The sequence below is a fragment of the Bubalus kerabau genome, chromosome X (assembly GCF_029407905.1).
Source record: "Bubalus kerabau isolate K-KA32 ecotype Philippines breed swamp buffalo chromosome X, PCC_UOA_SB_1v2, whole genome shotgun sequence".
NCBI classification, from domain to species: domain Eukaryota; kingdom Metazoa; phylum Chordata; class Mammalia; order Artiodactyla; family Bovidae; genus Bubalus; species Bubalus kerabau.
Window position 1 is genome coordinate 1992103 of NC_073647.1, and position 19640 is coordinate 2011742.

Sequence of the window (19640 nt, forward strand, 5' to 3'; positions counted from 1 at the left end):
TGGACACCCTTGTCTTGTTCCTGACTAGGGGAAATGCTTTCAATTTTTCACCATTGTGGATAATGTTTACTGTAGGTTTGTCATATATACCTTTTATTATGTTGAGGTATGTTCTTTCTATTCCTGCTTTCTGGAGGGTTTTTACCATAAATAGATGTTGAATTTTGTCAAAGTCTTTCTCTGCATCTATTGAGATAATTGTATGGATTTTGTCTTTCAATTTGTTAATGTGGTGTATTACATTGATTGATTTGTGGATAGGGAAGAATCCTTGCATCTCTGGATAAAGCCCACTTGGTCATGATGTATGATCTTTTCAATATGTTGTTGGATTCTGTTTGCTAGAATTTTGTTAAGGATTTTTGCATCTATTTCCATCAGTGTATTGGCCTATAGTTTTCTTTTTTTGTGGCCTCTTTGTCTGGTTTTGGTATTAGGGTGATGGTGGCCTCATAGAATGAGTTTGGAAGTTTACCTTCCTCTGCAATTTTCTGGAAGAGGTTGAGTAAGATAGGTGTTCACTCTTCTCTAAATTTTGGTAGAATTCAGCTGTGAAGCCATCTGGACCTGGGCTATTGTTTGCTGGAAGATTTCTGATTACAGTTTCGATTTTTGTGCTTGTGATGCATCTGTTAAGATTTTCTATTTCTTCATGGTTCAGTTTTTGAAAGTTGTACTTTTCTAAGAATGTGTCCATTTCTTCCAGGTTGTCCATTTTATTGGCATATAGTTGCTGATAGTAGTCTCTTATGATCCTTTGTATTTCTGTGTGGTTTGTTGTGATTTCTCCATTTTCATTTCTAATTTTATTGATTTGATTTTTCTCCCTTTGTTTCTTGATGAGTCTGGCTAATGGTTTGTCAATTTTATTTATCTTCTCAAAGAACCAGCTTTTATCTTTGTTGATTTTTTGCTATGGTCTCTTTTTGTTTCTTTTGCATATATTTCTGCCTTAATTTTTAAGATTTCTTTCCTTCTACTAACCCTGGGGTTCTTCATTTCTTCCTTTTCTAGTTGCTTTAGGTATAAAGTTAGGTTATTTATTTGACCTTTTTCTTGTTTCTTGAGGTAAGGCTGTATTGCTAGGAACTTTCCCCTTAGCACTGCTTTTACAGTATCCCATAGGTTTGGGGTTGTTGTGTTTTCATTTTCATTCATTTCTATGCATATTTTGATTTCTTCTGTGATTTGTTGGTTATTCAGCACTGTGTTGTTCAGCCTCCATATATTGGAATTTTTAATAGTTTTTCTCCTGTAATTGACATCTAATCTTATTGCATTGTGGTCAGAAAAGACACTTGGAATGATTTCGATTTTTTTGAACTTACCAAGGCTAGATTTATGGCCCAGGATGTGATCTATCCTGGAGAAGTTTCCATGTGCACTTGGGAAAAAGGTGAAATTCATTGTTTTGGGGTGAAATGTCCTATAGATATCAGTTAGGTCTAACTGGTCTATGGTATCATTTAAAGTTTGTGTTTCCTTGTTAATTTTCTGTTTAGTTGATCTACCCATAGATGTGAGTGGGGTATTAAAGTCTCCCACTATTATTGTGTTATTGTTAATTTCCCCTTTCATACTTGTTAGCATTTGCCTTACATATTGTGGAGCTCCTATGTTTCATGCGTATATATTTAGAATTGTTATATCTTCTTCTTGGATTGATCATTTGATCATTATGTGGTGTCCTTCTTTGTCTCTTTTCACAGCCTTTGTTTCAAAGTCTATTTTACCTGATATGAGTATTGCTACTCCTGCTTTCTTTTGGTCTCTATTTGCGTGGAATATCTTTTTCCAGCCTTTCACTTTCAGTCTGTATGTGTCCCATGTTTCGAGGTGGGTCTCTTGTAGATAACATATATAGGGGTCTTGTTTTTGTATCCATCCAACCAGTCTTTGTCTTCTGGTTGGGGCATTCAACCCATTTAAGGTAATTATTGCTAAGTATGATCCTGTTGCCATTTACTTTGTTGTTTTGTGTTCAAGTTTATACACACTTTCTGTGTTTCCTGTCTAGAGAAGATCCTTTAGCATTTGTTGGAGATCTGGTTTGGTGGTGCTGAATTCTCTCAGCTTTTGCTTGTCTGTAAAGCTTTTGATTTCTCCTTCATATTTGAATGAGATCCTTGCTGGGTATAGTAATCTGGGCTGTACGTTATTTTCTTTCATCACTTTAAGTATGTCCTGCCATTCCCTCCTGGCCTGAAGAGTTTCTATTTTTTTTAAGAGTTTCAATTGAAAGATCAGCTTTTATCCTTATGGGAATCCCCTTGTGTGTTATTTGTGATTTTTCCCTTGCTGCTTTTAATATTTGTTCTTTGTGTTTGATCATTGTTAATTTGATTAATATGTGTCTTGAGGTGTTTCACCTTGTGAAAAATCCTGTTTGGGACTTTCTGGGTTTCTTGGACTTGGATGATTATTTCCTTCCCCATTTTAGGGAAGTTTTCAACCTCTATCTCCTTAAGTATTTTCTAATGGCCTTTCTTTTTTTCTTCTTCTTCTGGGACTCCTATGATTTGAATGTTGGGGCATTTAACATGTCCCAGAGGTCTCTGAGGTTGTGCTCATTTGTTTTAATTCATTTTTCTTTTTTCCTCTCTGCTTCATTTATTGTTACCATTCTATCTTCTACCTCACTTATCCTATCTTCTGCCTCCGTTATTCTACTGTTGGTTCCCTCCAGAGTGTTTTTGATCTCATTTATTGCATTATTAATTATTTATTGACTCTTTTTTATTTCTTCTAGGTCCTTGTTAAACCCTTCTTGCATCTTCTCAATCCTTGTCTCCAGGCTATTTATCTGTAACTCCATTTTGTTTTTAAGATTTTGGATCATTTTCACTATCATTATTCGGAATTCTTTCTCAGGTAGATTCCCTATCTCTTCCTCTTTTGTTTGGTTTGGTGGGCATTTATCCTGTTCCTTTGGGGCTTCCCTGGTGGCTCAGAGGTTAAAGCGTCTGCCTGCAATGCAGGAGACCTGGGTTCGATCCCTGGGTTGGGAAGATCCCCTGGAGAAGGAAATGGCAACCGTCTCCAGTATTCTTGCCTGGAGAATCCCATGGATGGAGGCACTTGGTGGGCTACAGTCCATGGGGTCGCAAAGAGTCGGCACGACTGAGCTACTTCACTTATCCTGTTCCTTTACCTGCTGAGTATTTCTTTGCCTATTCATCTTGTTTAGAGTGCTGTGTTTGGGGTGGCCTTTCCGTATTCTGGCAGTTTGTGGTTCCTCTTTATTGTGGGGTTTCCTCGCTGTGGGTGAGTTTGGATGGGTGGCTCGTCAAGGTTTCCTGGTTAGGGAAGCTTGTGTTGGTGTTCTGGTGGGTGGAGCTGGATTTCTTCTCTCTGGAGTGCAATGAAGTGTCCAGTAGTGAGTTTTGAGATGTCAGTGGGTTTGGTGTGACTTTGGGCAGCCTGTATATTGAAGCTCAGGGCTATGTTCCTGTGTTGCTGGAGAATTTGTGTGGTATGTCTTGTTCTGGAACTTATCGGCTCTTGTGTGGTGTTTGGTTTCAGTGTAGGTATGGAGGCTTTTGGATGAGCTCTTATCGATTAATGTTCCCTGGAGTCAAGAGTTCTCTGGTGTTCTCAGGTTTTTAACTTAAGTCTCCTGCCTCTGGATTTCAGTCTTATTCTTACAGTAGCCTAAAGACTTCTCCGTCTGGAGCAGTGGCTGTAGAGGATACCCTGGGCACCTCTGGCCTCTCTTCCTCAGCTTCCTCCCACTGCTGTTGCTGCTGCTGCTGCTGCTGGATGAGGCTGAGATCAGAGTGGCTAAGCTCGGCTCTGGGGGCCATGGGGACCAGCCTCGCCTTCAGCAGTACCACGGCTGAGGGATGGTTTTGGGTGCTGCATGCCATCCCATGGACAGAGGAGCCTGGACGGCTACAGTCCAGGGGTTGCAAAGAGTCTGACACAAATGAGCAACAGAGCACACACACAATTCCTTCTAATCTTAATTCTACCCCCACCCATTTTAATGAAGCGTCTTTGTCAATGAGTTCCTAATTTCGTATTCAATGGGCTTACCCAGATAATCGTTGTCATCCAAGCATTTTACATCATTAATCCCCTACCTTGACTTCCATATCACTACACTCTCCCACTTATTGCTCTTTATTTTATGTTTTCTATTGCAGTCTTTGAGGTAGGTGTCCCTGAGGACTTAGTCTTTGTTCCTTTCCTCTCCCTTCCTTATACTTTCACAATTATTAATCACCATCACAGCTTTGGGTAACTCTAACATCCATATCTCTATTCTAGCTAACTCCAAATCTTCTATTATCTAGCAGTGATTCCTATCTAGATATATCACAGACCCCACAAACAAGTAAAAACAAAACAAAATAAATATCTTTTCCTTTCCCTTCTTTATCTGAAGAGAGTCTTTCCTCCATAATCTTCCTTAAATTTTCTCTTCCACTCTTGATCTCTCCCTCATATAAACAAAATACCTCTGACATTTAAAATGTTAGTGCCTTTCATTAGAATGTAAGTCTGAGGAGGACAGGGTATGACTTTTTCTCCACTTTATTTCTAGAGGCTGACAGATTAACACTCAATAAATTCATGTTGACTATCTGCACAAATGAATGTATTCATCTATCTAATCTATTCATCCATCTCTTTAGATAAATGAATAATTCACTAGCTGAATGGCTAAAAAAATCCATCTGCTCTTCTTTCATTCCCAAAGCAACCAATTTGTTTCTGTATCATATTATCTCTTGCCTGGATCACTGGGCCAGCCTTCTAATTCAACTCTCCACCTCTGGGTCTACTCTCCAGAGGACACAGGTATGAGAAGAATATTCTTAATGGGCAGCTCTAATTATTTGCTCCCTCCTGTCTAAAAGCTTAAGTATATCTGTATCTCCATCTAAGCAAACTAAAACTCCTTAGCATGTATCCCAGGACATTCACAATTTGTCTATTTACATCATCCATGCTCTCAGCCCCTGCTTCTCAAATCTGACTTCATGTAAGAACTGTCTGGGGAGCTTATAAAAATACTGATGCTTGGGGCTCACGACAAACCAATTAAATTGCAATCTCTGGACTCAGAGATTTGTAAATTTGTAAAAACTCTACAGGTGATTCTAACATGCACCTGGGATTGAGAACTTCTTTAAGCCAACTGTACTAATTTTTATTTCCTAAATTTGACCCACATATCTAGCTTCTCAGCTATTGGTCATGCTTTTTCTTTGAAAATTATTTTAAAATATACAATTAATATACAATAAAATGAAATTTTAAGTATTTAGTTTTATCCATTTTGAAAATTCTAGACATCTATAAAACTGTCACACAAAATAAGAACATTTTTATCACTCCAGAAAGTTCTTTTGTGCCCCTCTGCAATTAGTTCCCTCCCCCAACTCTGAAACTACTTCTGGATTTCTAATAATGTACATTAGTTTTGCCTATTGTTCAGTTCAGTTTAGTTGCTCAGTCGTGTCCAACTCTTTGCAACCCCTTGAATTGCAGCACGCCAGGCCTCCCAACTTCATATAATTGAAACCACATGATGTATACCATGTTTTGTCTGATTTCTTTCCATCAAAAAAGTGTCTTTACAATACATTACAATACATTATTGTGAGTCCATTAATTGCTGCTTCTTTTATTGCTGGGTTGTATTCCATTGTATGAATATACAACAATTGTTGATTCATTTCTTGATTAAAGGACATTGGTCTGTTTTGATATATTTATCATTTTAAGACCTACCAATCCTTCAAGGCCCAGTTCAATTTTTTTTATAAAGTAGTCTTTATTATTATTTTAGCAGCTGCATAGCCCTGATTTTCTGTAATAGGCCTATTTCAAATGTCTCTACCATATTCCCAGTTTTTAATTCATAAAGTACTGTCATCATATTGATCTGTTTCCACCACTCTGGCCCAGTTCAAATATTAACTTTATCGTGAAATCTATATTCATTCCATGGTTGTAAGCGATCTATTTTCACTGAACTCTTATAGCATTTTGTGCTATCTGAAAGAGTGTAAAATATATGAGTTTAAAATATGTCTTTTTCACAAACTAGTTGATTTTACATAATTTAGTATATTTGTTTTCTATTCTGGCAGTAACAAATTTCCACTAATTTAATGGCTTAATGGGCTTCCCTTGTGGCTCAGCTGGTAAAGAATCCGCCTGCAATGCAGGAGACCTGGGTTCGATCCCTGGGTTGGGGAGATCCCCTGGAGAAAGGAATGGCTACTCCCTCCAGTATTCTGGCCTGGAGAATTCTAGTCTATGTGGTTGCAAACAGTTGGACATGACTGAGCAACTTTCACTTTCATGGCATAATACAGTACAAAGATATTGTCATACAGTTCTGGGAGACAGAAGTATGACATCAGAGTCCCTGAGCTAAGATTAAGATGTGAGTGGAGCTTTGTTCCTTTCTGTAGGCTGCGGTGAAGGATCTGTGCCATTTCCCTTCCAGCTGCCCATATTTCTTAGTTTATGCCCTCTTCCTCCATCTGCAAAACCAACAATGGCAAGTTGAGTCCTTCTCACATATCACTTTGACCTTGTATTCTCCTTCTCTCTTCCACTTTTAAGGACCCTCTTATTTACATTGGAGCCACCCAGATATCTCCCTATTTAAAGGCAAAATTAGGTTGCTTAACAACCTAATTCCGTCTGTAATCCTTAATACCTCCTTGCCATGTAACATAATACATTCATAGGTAGCAGAGATTAGTATATGAACATCTTCAGAAGGGAGGCATTATTTTGCCTATCACACTCAGTTAATCCTTGAGTTTCCGTTTCTTCATCTAAAAAATGAGACTACTACCTACGTCATAGGATTGTAGTGAAGATTAAATTAAATGAGTTTATATGTCTAGATTGCCTAGCATAGTTCCTAGAAAAAACTGACAGTATCAGCTCAATGGGTAAAGAATCCGCCTGCAATGCAGGAGATACAGGAGATGTGGGTTTCATCCCTGGGTCAGGAATATCCATCCCCTGGAGAAGGAAATGGCAACCCACTCCAGTATTCTTGCCTGAGAAATCCCATGGACAGAAGAGCCTGGTGGGCTACAATCAATGGGTTTTCAAAGAGTCAGATATGACTGAGAGACTAAGCACACCCATGCATGATCATTCATTAAACAAACATTGATCTCCTACTATGTGCTAGGCATAGTTGCTTATGCTGGTGATACAGTAATAAACAAAACAGACAAAGTATCTATTTCATGTTTACATTCTCATTGGAGGAGACACATAATAATTAAACAAGCATCTGAATAAAATTTCATAAAATGTTAAATGTGGTGGAGAAAAAGCAGAGTACAGAGACAGCGAGCGATGGATATTACTTTCTATCAGTTGATTATAGATAGCCTCTTGGGTAAGGTAATATTTGAGCAAAGCTATAAAAAAGGTGAGGGAATGAACCACAGAGATATCTTAGGGATGAAAATTATAGCCATAAGAAACAACAAAGCCCCAGAATTTGAGCAGGCCATCCCAGGGGGATGGATTGAAGTGATAAAGGTGAAGAAAGGTAGGAGACAAGGTCAAAGAGACACTGGAAACTACTAGGATTTTTCTACTGTTTTCTGCTTTACAATTCTTTAGGGCTTGAGGGCAATGGACATGAACTTGGGCAAACTTTGGGAGATGGTCAGGGACAGGGAAGTCTAGCATGCTGCAGTACATAGAATCACAGAGAGTCGGACACAATTGGGTGACTGAACAACAACAGGGCTTGAGGGCATGGACCTTTGTCTTATTCAGTGTTGTATGTCTCTCAGTTTAGCACAATGGTCAACGCATAGTAACTGCTCAAGGCAACTTTATTACATCAACTGATCTTTGTACTACTTAATGCCACTTGGTGCCCATATGTGTGCATTCTCAGTTGTGTCTGATTCTTTTTGACCCCATGAACTGTAGCCCACCAGGATCCTCTGTCCTTGGGATTTTTCAGGCAAGAATACTGGAGTGGGTTGCCTTTTCTTTCTCCAGGGGATCTTCCCAACCCAGAGATCAAACCTGCATCTCCTGCTTTGGCAGGTGAATTCTTTACCACTGCATCATCTAGAAAGCCCCCTAAGTACACTCTACCTTGATATTATAACCAATCTTGCTTCTTTGATTAATGTTTGTAAGATATCTTTTTCTATCCTTTTCATTTAAACCCACATATAACATTGCCTTTGAAGTGAGTTTCTCATAAACAGCATAAAATTTGGTTCTTTTTTTAATCCACTTTACCAATCTTTGTCTTCTAATTGGTGTCATTAGTCTTTACAGTGTATGCAATTATTGATTCGATAAGATTTAAATATGCCATTTTATTTTCTGTTTTGTTTTTTTCTCTTTGTTTTCATTTCTCTGTCCCCACCCCCACCCCCATCTTCCTATGGGTTGCATCAACACTTTTAGAATTCCATTTTTATGTATCTATTGTTTTATCTTTGTATAAGTGTAGCTTTTTAATAGTAGTTTCTCAAGGTATCCCTGGTGGCTCAGATGGTAAAGAATCTGCCTGCAATGTGGGAGACCTGGGTTTGAGCCCTGGGTTGAAAAGAACCCTTGGAGAAGAAAGTGGCAACCCACTCGAGTATTCCTGCCTAGAGAATCTCATGGACAGAGGAGCCTGGCGGGCTCCAGTCCATGGGATTGCAAAGAGTTGAACACGACTGAGTGACTAAGCACAGCAAGGTATATGTTGTTGTTGTTGTTGTTGTCATTCAGTCCTAAGTTATGTCTGACTCTTTGTGACCCCACGGACTGCAGAACGCCAGGCTCCTCTGTTCTCTACTATCTCCAAGAGTTTGCTCAAACTCATGTCTGTTGAGTTGGTGATGCCATCCAACCGTCTCCTCCCTGGCACCCCCTTCACCTTTTGCCTTCAATCTTTCCCAGCATCAGGGTCTTTTCCAGTGAATCAGTTCCAGTCTTGGAAAGAGTTGCCAATATTCATTATTTCCATTTATTTTGGTCTCCTCCTCTTATAAACCAACTCTAATCAGGTTTTTGTTGCTACCATGAACTGAAATTATTCTCGTCAGAACGCTAATGACCTCCACAGTTGAAAAGCAATAGCCAATTTTTTATCCTTCATCTCACTTGGCTATCAACAGCATTGATCAGCTGATCACTACCTTTCCTTGGAATACTCTTTACATTGGCTTCCAGAACACCACCCTTTTCTGGTATTATTTCCCTGTAAAAGTTGCTTCTACTTCATTTTTCTTATTGGTTCTTTCCCATCTATCCTGTCTCTCAACATTGAAGTGATACTCTACTTTTCAGTGGCTCTGTCCTCATATCTTTTATCTCCTCAGTTCTCACTTTATTGGTGATCTAATCCCTCATCATAGCTTTAAATTTCATTAATCTTTTGCTAGCTTCTAAGTTTATCTCAGTCCCAGATCTCTCCACAAAACTCCAACCCCAAATATATCCAATGGCCTACTCAAAGCCTCCACTTGGATATACAATAGGCATCTCAGAGTCAACATATCAAAAACCAAATTCATGATCTTCCATTCTTACCTCTGCTAGTCTTGTTCCTCCCACAATTTTTCCCATCTCAATTAATAGCAGCTCCATTTTTCTAGTCATGAAGCTTTGACCTATTTCTTTCACTAAACATTTCACAGCCAATCTGTTAGAAATCATATCGACTCTTCCCTTAAAATGCATCCAGAATCTGACTACTTCTCACTGCTTCTACTGCTGCCTCCCTGGTCCACTATAATAACTCTTGGCTGAGTTATTATAATAATATTTTAACTCATATAATACAATATAACTTGTTCTCCACATAACTTCTTGAGTGATCTTTTTAAAACATTAAATCAGACCACTTCACTTCTCACAACCCTCTAGTAGCTTCTCATCTCATTTAAAGTGAAAGTCAAAGTCCTTACAATGGTCTACAATGCCTTATATATGTCTTCCAACTTCACTACTTCTTTAATTGTATCTCCCCTACTCCCTTCCCTTGTTCACTTTGCCCAGCCACACTGGACTCTGTGCTAGGGATCCCCAACCTCTGGGATCTATCTCTGATGATCTGAGGGGGAGCTGATATAACAATAATAGAAATAAAGTGCACAATAAATGTGCACTTGAGTCATCCTAAAACCATCTCCCACATACCCAGGTTCATGGAAAAATGGTCTTCCGCAAAACTGGGCCCTGGTGCCAAAAAGTTTGGGGACCACTGCTCTATGCTTTTCTTTGGATTCCCCAGGAATAACTTTGCTTTAGAATCTTGGCACCTACTATTCTCTTCACTTAGAACACTGAGATATCTACCTGGTTCATTCTGTCTTTTATAATTTTATCTCCTCTTGGCTTTCCCTCTGACTCTCCCCTGCTCTATGTTATCTTCCTAGGATTCATCACATTTTAATGACTGATATAGCTTGTTCATTTTGTTTTATGCCAGTCTTCCCCCACCTAGAATATAAGTTCCGTGAGGGCAAGGATTGTTGTCTGTGTTATTAACTGTGCTGTGTCTTCAATGCTTAGAACACTGCCTTGTATATAAAATACTGAATAAATATTTGTTTAATGAATGAAGGTATTAATTCCCTGGAATTTTAATATGCTCAGAAATGTACCTGTAGCATTAGTTCAGGCTGACCCTGTATTAAAGGGTTTTTTTTTTTTTTTTGCTTTTTAAACTCAGGAAAGTGACTTTATGGGTTAAGAAACTGTTATAGTGCTTTGGAAGAAAGCCCATGAAGAAGATTTGAAGCAATTACAAGGTGTTGAGGGTGTCAGGCATGATTTGTGGAGGGTATCTATGAATTGATTAGAGGACTGGTCTCTACAATATCCAAATCAGAAAGTCCATGATTGTGTGACAAGGGCTTTTGCTGAGACATGTCACTAAAAAACAAAAAGCTTCAAAGTGGAGAAAAAGTGTGTAGAAGATCCTTAATGGAACTTGATGAATGTGTTTGTTTGTATGCGGGTGTGTAATTGTTGCCTTAGCTCTTGTAGCAAAATAGCTATATTAAGTTCCTAATGTCCAGAAGAAGTAAATTATTCTCTCTTTGGCCTTGATTAACTTTGGGTTCATACTCAGGTCTCTCCTTATCCCTCCATGAGACTAAAGCATGTGGGAAATAGATACTCCAAAGTTCCTAGAGAAGCAGGAGCACTTTGGGGAATATTATGGCTATTTTTCATTAAAAAAAAAAAATTTTGCCAGTTACTGTCTAAAAATGGTTCTTGATGGAAGTAGCTACACAGATGCATTGTACTTTAATGAGTTTTGATGAGACATTTAAGTTGTTGCATTATAATCAAACCCTCTTAAAATGGAAGCCTGTTGTTAAAATGTGCAGAACTGGTGCTGTCTGTTGTTTACAGATTTTTTAAATTAATATTTGATGTTTATTTTCTGCCACTAGCAAATAGGGATAGCTAGTGATTTCTACAAAAGGATTCTTGAGAGGCCAACTCTCTGTGTGGGTCAACTCTCTGTGTGGGTCACAGTGTGCCTGTTTTTATCTTCCTAAGGGATGCAACCTAAAACCTCACTACAATTTGAGGTATTTTATGGAAAAGAGGTAGAGAGGTTTGTGTATCAGTTGGGATTCCAGCAAGAAATGGAACATATACTCAGTCTGGATTCTGAATAAAATGTAATGAAAGGTCTATATCAGAGGTGTAGACAGGGTTAAGGGAACAAAGAAGGGATAGTGAGGTACCCAGTGACTAACAGTGGGAAGCTCTCACCCCTCAGGCAAGGGAGAACTGGGATCTGCAGAGGGGGTTGAGGAGCACCAGGCACGAGCTGGAGTCACAAGGAACACAGCTACTGCTAGTACAACTATGTGGGGCAGAGAAAAGAGTTTAGGGAATTTCAGAAGGTGGCGCAGAAGGAGAATAACCAATACATCTGTAAGTCAGCTCTCTGGGAAAGTGGTTTTTAATACCCCAGGGAGCCTTGCAAAGGGAAGCATGCATGAGTTAACATCGTAGTCAGGCTTGACTAGTGGTGTGAAAGTTCATATACGCTTTCCTTCCCTACAGTTCTTAACCCAGGAATCTTGAAGTCCAAGCTACTTATAGGATGATCCACCATATAGTTGTCACCAAAAGCCAGACCATACAAGTCAAGTCTGGCTATCTGTATCTTTACTGAAATATAAAACCTTCAAATTCTTAGGGATTTCATAACACCACTTTTCTTATCAACAGAAAGCCGCAAAGAATGGTAGAAATAGCACTAAATTCACATTGGAAAGTCAGTCCCACCTCTGACTGGTCGAATATCCTTAAATCCCTTTTCTTTCCCTGTGGCTAGGCTTCCTCACCAGTAATATAAGAGAGATGGCTGAACCAGTGGTTTTTAAAGGTCTCTTTTTAGCTCTAAGATCATGGCATCCGGTCCCATCACTTCATGGCAACAATGAAGTGGAAACAATGGGAACAGTGACAGACTTGATTTTTCTGGGCTCCAAAATCACTGCAGATGGTCACTGCAGCCATGAAATTAAAAGACGCTTGCTCCTGGGAGGAAAAGTTATGACCAACCTAGACCGCATATTAAAAAGCAGAGGCATTACTTTGCCAACAAATGTACCTCTAGTCAAAGCTATGGTAGTCACGTAGGGATGTGAGAGTTGGACTATAAAGAAAGCTGATTGCTGAAGAATTGATGCTTTTGAACTGTGGTGTTGGAGAAGACTCTTGAGAGTCCCTTGGACAGCAAGGAGATCCATCCAGTCCATCCTAAAGGAGATCAATCCTGAGTATTCACTGGAAGGACTGATGCTGAAACTCCAATACTTTGGCCACCTGATACAAAGGATTGACTCATTTGAAAAGACTCTGATACTGGGAAAGATTGAAGGTGGGAGGAGAAAGGATGACAGAGGATGAGATGGTTGGATGACATCACCAACTCAATGGACATGAGTTTGAGTAAACTCCGGCAGTTGGTGATGGACAGGGAAGCCTGGCGTGCTGCAGTCCATGGGGTCGCAAAGAGTCAGACATGACTAAGCGACTGAACTGAACTAAATTTGAGCTCTAACATCTTCGCCTTATGTGCCTGTGCCAGAAGTTACTTCAGTCGTGTTTGACTCTTTGTGACCCTATGGACCATAGCCCACCCAGCTCCTCTGTCCATGGGATTCTCCAGGCAAGAATACTGGAGTGGGTTGCTGTGCCCAACTCTAGGGTATCTTCCCAACCCAGGGATCGAACCTTCATCTCTCACATCTCCTGCATTGTCAGTCGGGTTCTTTACCACTAGTGAATGCCACCTAGGGAGCGCCGATATTTTTTGGCTTAGAGAAGCGTAATTTCCAGCATCAGTGGTACTTCAGCAGTTTTCTTACAACCTGGACTGTTCTTTCAGCTGTCAGCAGTGAAGTCTCTCAGTTGTGTCCAACTCTTTGCAACCCCATGGACTGTAACCTGCCAGGCTCCTCTGTCCATGGGATTTTCCAGGCAAGAATACTGGAGTGGGTTGCCATTTCCTTCTCCAGGGGATCTTCCTGACCCAGGGATTGAACCCGGGTCTCCCATATTGCAAGAAGACTCTTTACCATCTGAGCCACCAGGGAATCATTCTTTACTCTGTAACAAAAATAACATAGACAGGGAAAAGGGCATTTTTAACCTCTCCTTTCCTATCCCTGAAATGTCAGTTCAACATTTTGAAAAGTCAGCATTTATTAAGAGGTTTTAAAATTGTACAGATATTCAAATGTTGATACTATACAAAAAGATATAAACAAAACTTCAACTTTATCATGATTTTTTAAAGCTAATTACTTATTTTACAGGAGTATTGATTTGGATTGTTTGGTAAATGTTGGAAATGTCCCATCCTGTAGGACCAGATATCATGAATTATTTCTGGAAAATTGATTCTGCTTGTACTTTTATAAATTTATTGTTCTTTTATATAATAATCCTTATTGAAAAGTGCACTGAGAAATGAACATTGACTTTATATTTTTTACATTATTGTTAGTTAAAGTAATACTTTATTCAGATTTTCATAGGTTTCTTTTTTTATCTTGTATTGAAATATAGTTGATTTACAATACTGTGTTAGTTTAAAGTATACACCAAAGTGATTCAGCTCTATATGCATGTGTGCTCAGTCACCTTAGTCGTGTCTGACCCAATTCTTTGTGGCCCTATGGACTGTAGCCTGCCAGGCTCCTCTGTCCATGGGATTCTCCAGGCAAGAATACTGGAGTGGGCTGCCATACTGTCCTCCAGGGGAACTTTCTGAATCAGGGATTCAATCCTTATCTCTTGCATCTCCTGCATTGGTGGGTAGGTTCTTTACCACTAACACCACCTGGGAAGCCCTCAGCTATATATATATATATATATATATATATATGTGTGTGTGTGATTCTTTTCCATTATAGGTTATGACAAGATAGTGAATATATTTCCCTGTGCTACAAAGTCCTTGTTGCTTATCTATATTTTGTATAGTAGTTTATATCTGTTTATCCAATATTGCTAATTTATCCCTCCCCCAAGCACTGACTTTAAATAGTTGAAGGACTTTCACATAAATAAGATTTCCACTAACTCTTGTAGTAGCTTCAGAGGATAAAACTAGAACCAAGAGTGGAAACACAATCTGGTCATTGCATTACAGACTTAGGGATCAGGTATCTCTGGCATAAGTGTCAGTAAGTTTAAATAATTAACCAATGCATCATACCCCAAGTGCTTTCTGCAAATTTTATGTCACCACCCTCAGATCAAAAGATGTAGACTGAGAGTGTGACTCAACTATTTCATAACTAAGAAGTACCTAATCTGATCCTAATTAGTCATCTCTGAACTAGGACTTCACCCTGGCTTGCATGACAAGTTTAAGTCATATAGAGAAGACATTTACAGGGGCATTTTGATGACAATAAAAAATAAATGATATCATTAATAGTATAGTTTTTTTTTTTCACCAAGCAGTTTTCAAGTATAAGAAGTGTTCTATTTATTTACATGTATTAAAGTTTAAGGGGAGAGCCTGTTGGAAAAGATATTTTTTTCCCCTGAGCCTTTTCAAAGAAAAACTAGCAAATCCTTTTCTTTTTTAAAACATCCTCTTAACTAAATAGAAACTAAAAGAACTGATATTTACTGAATGCCAACTCTGTAAAATAATGCTGTAGTATGAGCTTCTTATAAATAAGTAAATATCTTAACAATCCTCTACTATTAATATATTTCTCTTTTATTGGTGAAGAAACTCCTGGTTACAGCAAGCACTAATTTGCCTAAGATTACATAGCTGGTAATTGGTATGTGAATCCAGTGTCTCTAAGGTCCTTAGCCTTGGTCTTGTCATTACTTACTTGAGTTTTTCTGAGACCATATTGAATTGTGTCATAAAGTATATTCCCATGTTTTAATACTAAGGTGTTTAGATTTTTCACTTCCCAGGTCTTTTTTCCTTTGAATAGATATCAATCTTTAGCCAGGGCAAGCAAGCCCAAGATTATACTTTAGGGAGCTTCTGCTATCCAAGAAACCTGTAGAAAGCAAGCAGGAAATCTGAGTTCTAACTCTTGACGATTGATACTTATAAAATTACTGCTGAGTGCAAATAGCACCAAGAAGGCAGTGCTACTTAGTACTTTGGAAAACTTTGAGTAGCATATGTATGATCAAGGGTGTTAAGCACAGTGCTGTTTATGATGGCAAAATTTTGTAAACAACTTTCATTATGGTACATCAATATGGGAACAAATTCAGTCATTAAAACCGATAAAAATAGATGCATATTTATTGACATGGTCATATAGTCACAACATATAAAATTTTTTATTATTGAAAATCCTAACATTACCAAATAAAATACAGTGTTATATTTAAAAAGATAATATATCCCAAATTGTTGTGTTCAGTCACTAAATCATGTCCAACTCTTTGAGACCCCATAGACTGTAGCCCACCAGGCTCCTCTGTCCATGGCATTTCCCAGGCAAGAATACTGGAGTGGGTTGCCATTTCCTTCTCCAGGGGATCTTTTATACCCAGGGATTGAACCTGTGTCTCCTGCACTGCAGGTGGATTCTTTACCCCTAAGCCACCAAGGTAGCCCATATCCTAGATAGGTTAATTTTATTTCAGAAATGCAAAAGTGGTTTAACACTTTTAAATCAATGGATGTAATTAGCAGCAACAGAATCAAGATGAAATTAATATTTTATCTCACGCAACATTTGAGAAAGTCCATTCAAGACTAAAAAAAATAATAAAACTTATGGAAAACTAGGAATAGAAGAGAAATTGTTTAGTCTGATAAGGAGGATATATCAAAAGCCTTCAGGAAACATGTTTAACAATAAAATATTGAAAGGCTCTTGCCCTAGTACACACCAAGATTGTGGATGAGACACAGATGCACATTTAACATTATACCAAAAGTCTTAGCCAATGCAACAAAATAGGGAAAAAATGGTGTAAGGACTGGAAAGAAAGAAATAAAACTGTCAATATTCACAGATGAGATTGTATATGTAGAGAGTCCAAAAGACTCTGTAAGCAAGCTTTGCAATTAATAAGTGAATTATTAATGTCATACCACAAGATCAGACATACAACTGTGTTTATATGCCAGAAACAATCATAGAAAATGAATATTTAAAATACCATAAAATAGCACATATCTAGGAAAAATCAAACAAAATCTATGACAGATCAATGCATAGTAAACTACAAAGAGTCACCAAGAGATATTAAAAAGACCTAAATAAATGGAGGTATATGTCATGCACATAGTTTGTAAGACACTATTGTAACGATTTTTCCAAACTGACCTACAAATTGTGTAGCAGTCTTAACAAAAACTGCAGCAGGTGTTTTTGTGGAAATTGAAATGCTTATTCTAAAGTTTTTATGAAAATGGAAATGACCAAGAATAATCAAGACAAAGAATAAAGATAGAGGACATAGACTGCCTGATAACAAGATATTATAAAGTTACAAGAGTTAAGATACTCCTGAGCATACACACCGAGGAAACCAGAATTGAAAGAGACATGTGTACCCCAATGTTCATCACAGCACTGTTTATAATAGCCAGGACATGGAAACAACCTAGATGTCCATCAGCAGACGAATGGATAAGAAAGCTGTGGTACATATACACAATGGAGTATTACTCAGCCATTAAAAAGAATACATTTGAATCAGTTCTAATGAGGTGGATGAAACTGGAGCCTATTATACAGAGTGAAGTAAGCCAGAAAGAAAAACACCAATACAGTAGTATGCATATATATGGAATTTAGAATGATGGCTATGATAACCCTGTATGCAAGACAGCAAAAGAGACACAGATATATAGAACAGTCTTTTGGACTCTGTGGGAGAGGGACAGGGTGGGATGATCTGGGAGAATGGCATTGAAACAGGTATAATATCATATAAGAAACGAATCGCCAGTCCAGGTTCAATGCAGGATACAGGATGCTTGGGACTGGTGCACTGGGATGACCCAGAGGGATGGTACAGGGAGGGAGGTGGGAGGGGGGTTCAGGATGGGGAGCATGTGTACACTTGTGGTGGATTCATGTTGATGTATGGCAAAACCAATACAATATTGTAAAGTAATTAGCCTCTAATTAAAATAAATGGATTTAAATTTTAAAAAAAGAGTTAAGATAGCATGATGTTGGCACAAAATTAGATAAATAGAAGAATGGAGCAGAATAGAGAGTTTAGAAACCGATTTGCATATATATAAAGCTACTTGACATATGACAAAAGTGGTACTGCAGTGTAACAGGGAAAGATGACCTCAAAAAATGGTGCTAGATTCATAGCTTATTTCATTACACACAGAAAAAATAGGAACTCTAACCTCTGTATATCACCATATACAAATCAATTCCAGATGGACTGCCGATCTAAATGAGAAAGATAAAGCAGTAAAGTTTCTAGTAAAAATAGGACAATATCTTTTTGACTTTGGGCAAAGATTTCTTAAACAGGACACAAAAAACTACGAAAAATGCAGTAAAATTGGTGTTAATCAAAATCATCATTAAAAGGATGAAAAAACAAGCTACAGATTGGGAGATGTAACCAGAATATCTAAAGAATTGGTGTAACCAGAATATATAAAGAATTCTACACATTAACAATGACAGCACAATAGACAAAAGGGTAAAATACTTGATTAGACACCTCACAAAAAAGGATAACCAGTGAATGTATGAAAAGCTACTCAGCATCATCAAATATCATCAATATCAAAGAATTGCAAGTTGAAAACAGGGTGAGACACAAATATGCATCTGTTTGCATTGCTAAAATGGAAAAGAGATATAATAAGTTTTGGTGAGGATGTGAAATGACTAGGATTCCATGAACTGCTGGTGGGAGTGTAAACTTACACAACAACTTTGGAACATGGCTAATATATAGCCTATGACTCAGCAATTGTATTTTTAAGTGTGTTAAGAGAAACGTGAACGTAAATACACCAAATATATGTACAAGAATACTCAGAAGCAGCATTATTCATAAGAACCAAGAATTGGAAACATTCCAAATGTTCATCAAGTATGGAATGAATAAATAACGTTGTATACTCACACAATGGACTTCTGTACAATAATAAGGGTGATTATTGCCACATGCAACCATTTGGATGAATCTTCTAATACAGCCTGAAGGAAGCCAGATACGAAAACAAGTAAATAGTCTATAATTACACTTATAAAAATTTCAGAAACATAAAAGTAGTGAACCATGAAAGAAGACAGGATAGTGTTTTACTTTTGGCATGGGTGGTGTGGCACTGGGAAGCCAGTAATATTTTATTTCTTTACCTGGGTGATGATTACATGGTCATGTTCATTTTGTGAAAAATCAGGCAACTGTATACTTACAGTTTGTGTATTTGTCTATAAGTATATTGTTCTTAAGGATCAGAGTTGGACACAACTGAAGCAACTTAGCATACATGCATGCATGTTGTTCTTCAAAATATATAATATATATGTATATATATATTAATAATATATAAGGAAAAATACTTGTTAAAAGAAAACATCAAATGATCCTTTTTTTTAAAATACATTATCTCCATAGAAAAAGTTTTAAATTATTTATTACCAAAATGTTACATTTTGATTGATAGGATTATTGATGGTTTTGATTTTCTGCTTACTTTTCTTTATTGGGTGTGGGAGTGATGTAGAAAGAAATACAGGGACATTGTGAAGGTATAGTCCAAACCTTGAGTTTTTATACTGTCTATACTATGTATGGCACCCCACTCCAGTACTCTTGCCTGGAAAATCCCATGGACGGAGGAGCCTGGTGGGCTGCAGTCCATGGGGTCGCTAAGAGTCGGACATAATTGAGCGACTTCACTTTTTTCTTTTCACTTTCGTGCATTGGAGAAGGAAATGGCAACCCATTCCAGTGTTCTTGCCTGGAGAATCCCAGGGACAGAGGAGCCTGGTGGGCTGCCGTCTATGGGGTCGCACAGAGTCGGACACGACTGAAGCGACTTAGCAGCATACTATGTCTGGAAGTTGAACAGATTTGAATCAGGCTGACAAGAGACGCAAATGCTAGAGAAATAACTCAGGTTCTCTTTATGACATCAACAGAAGAAACTTCTGTGTTTCAAGGTC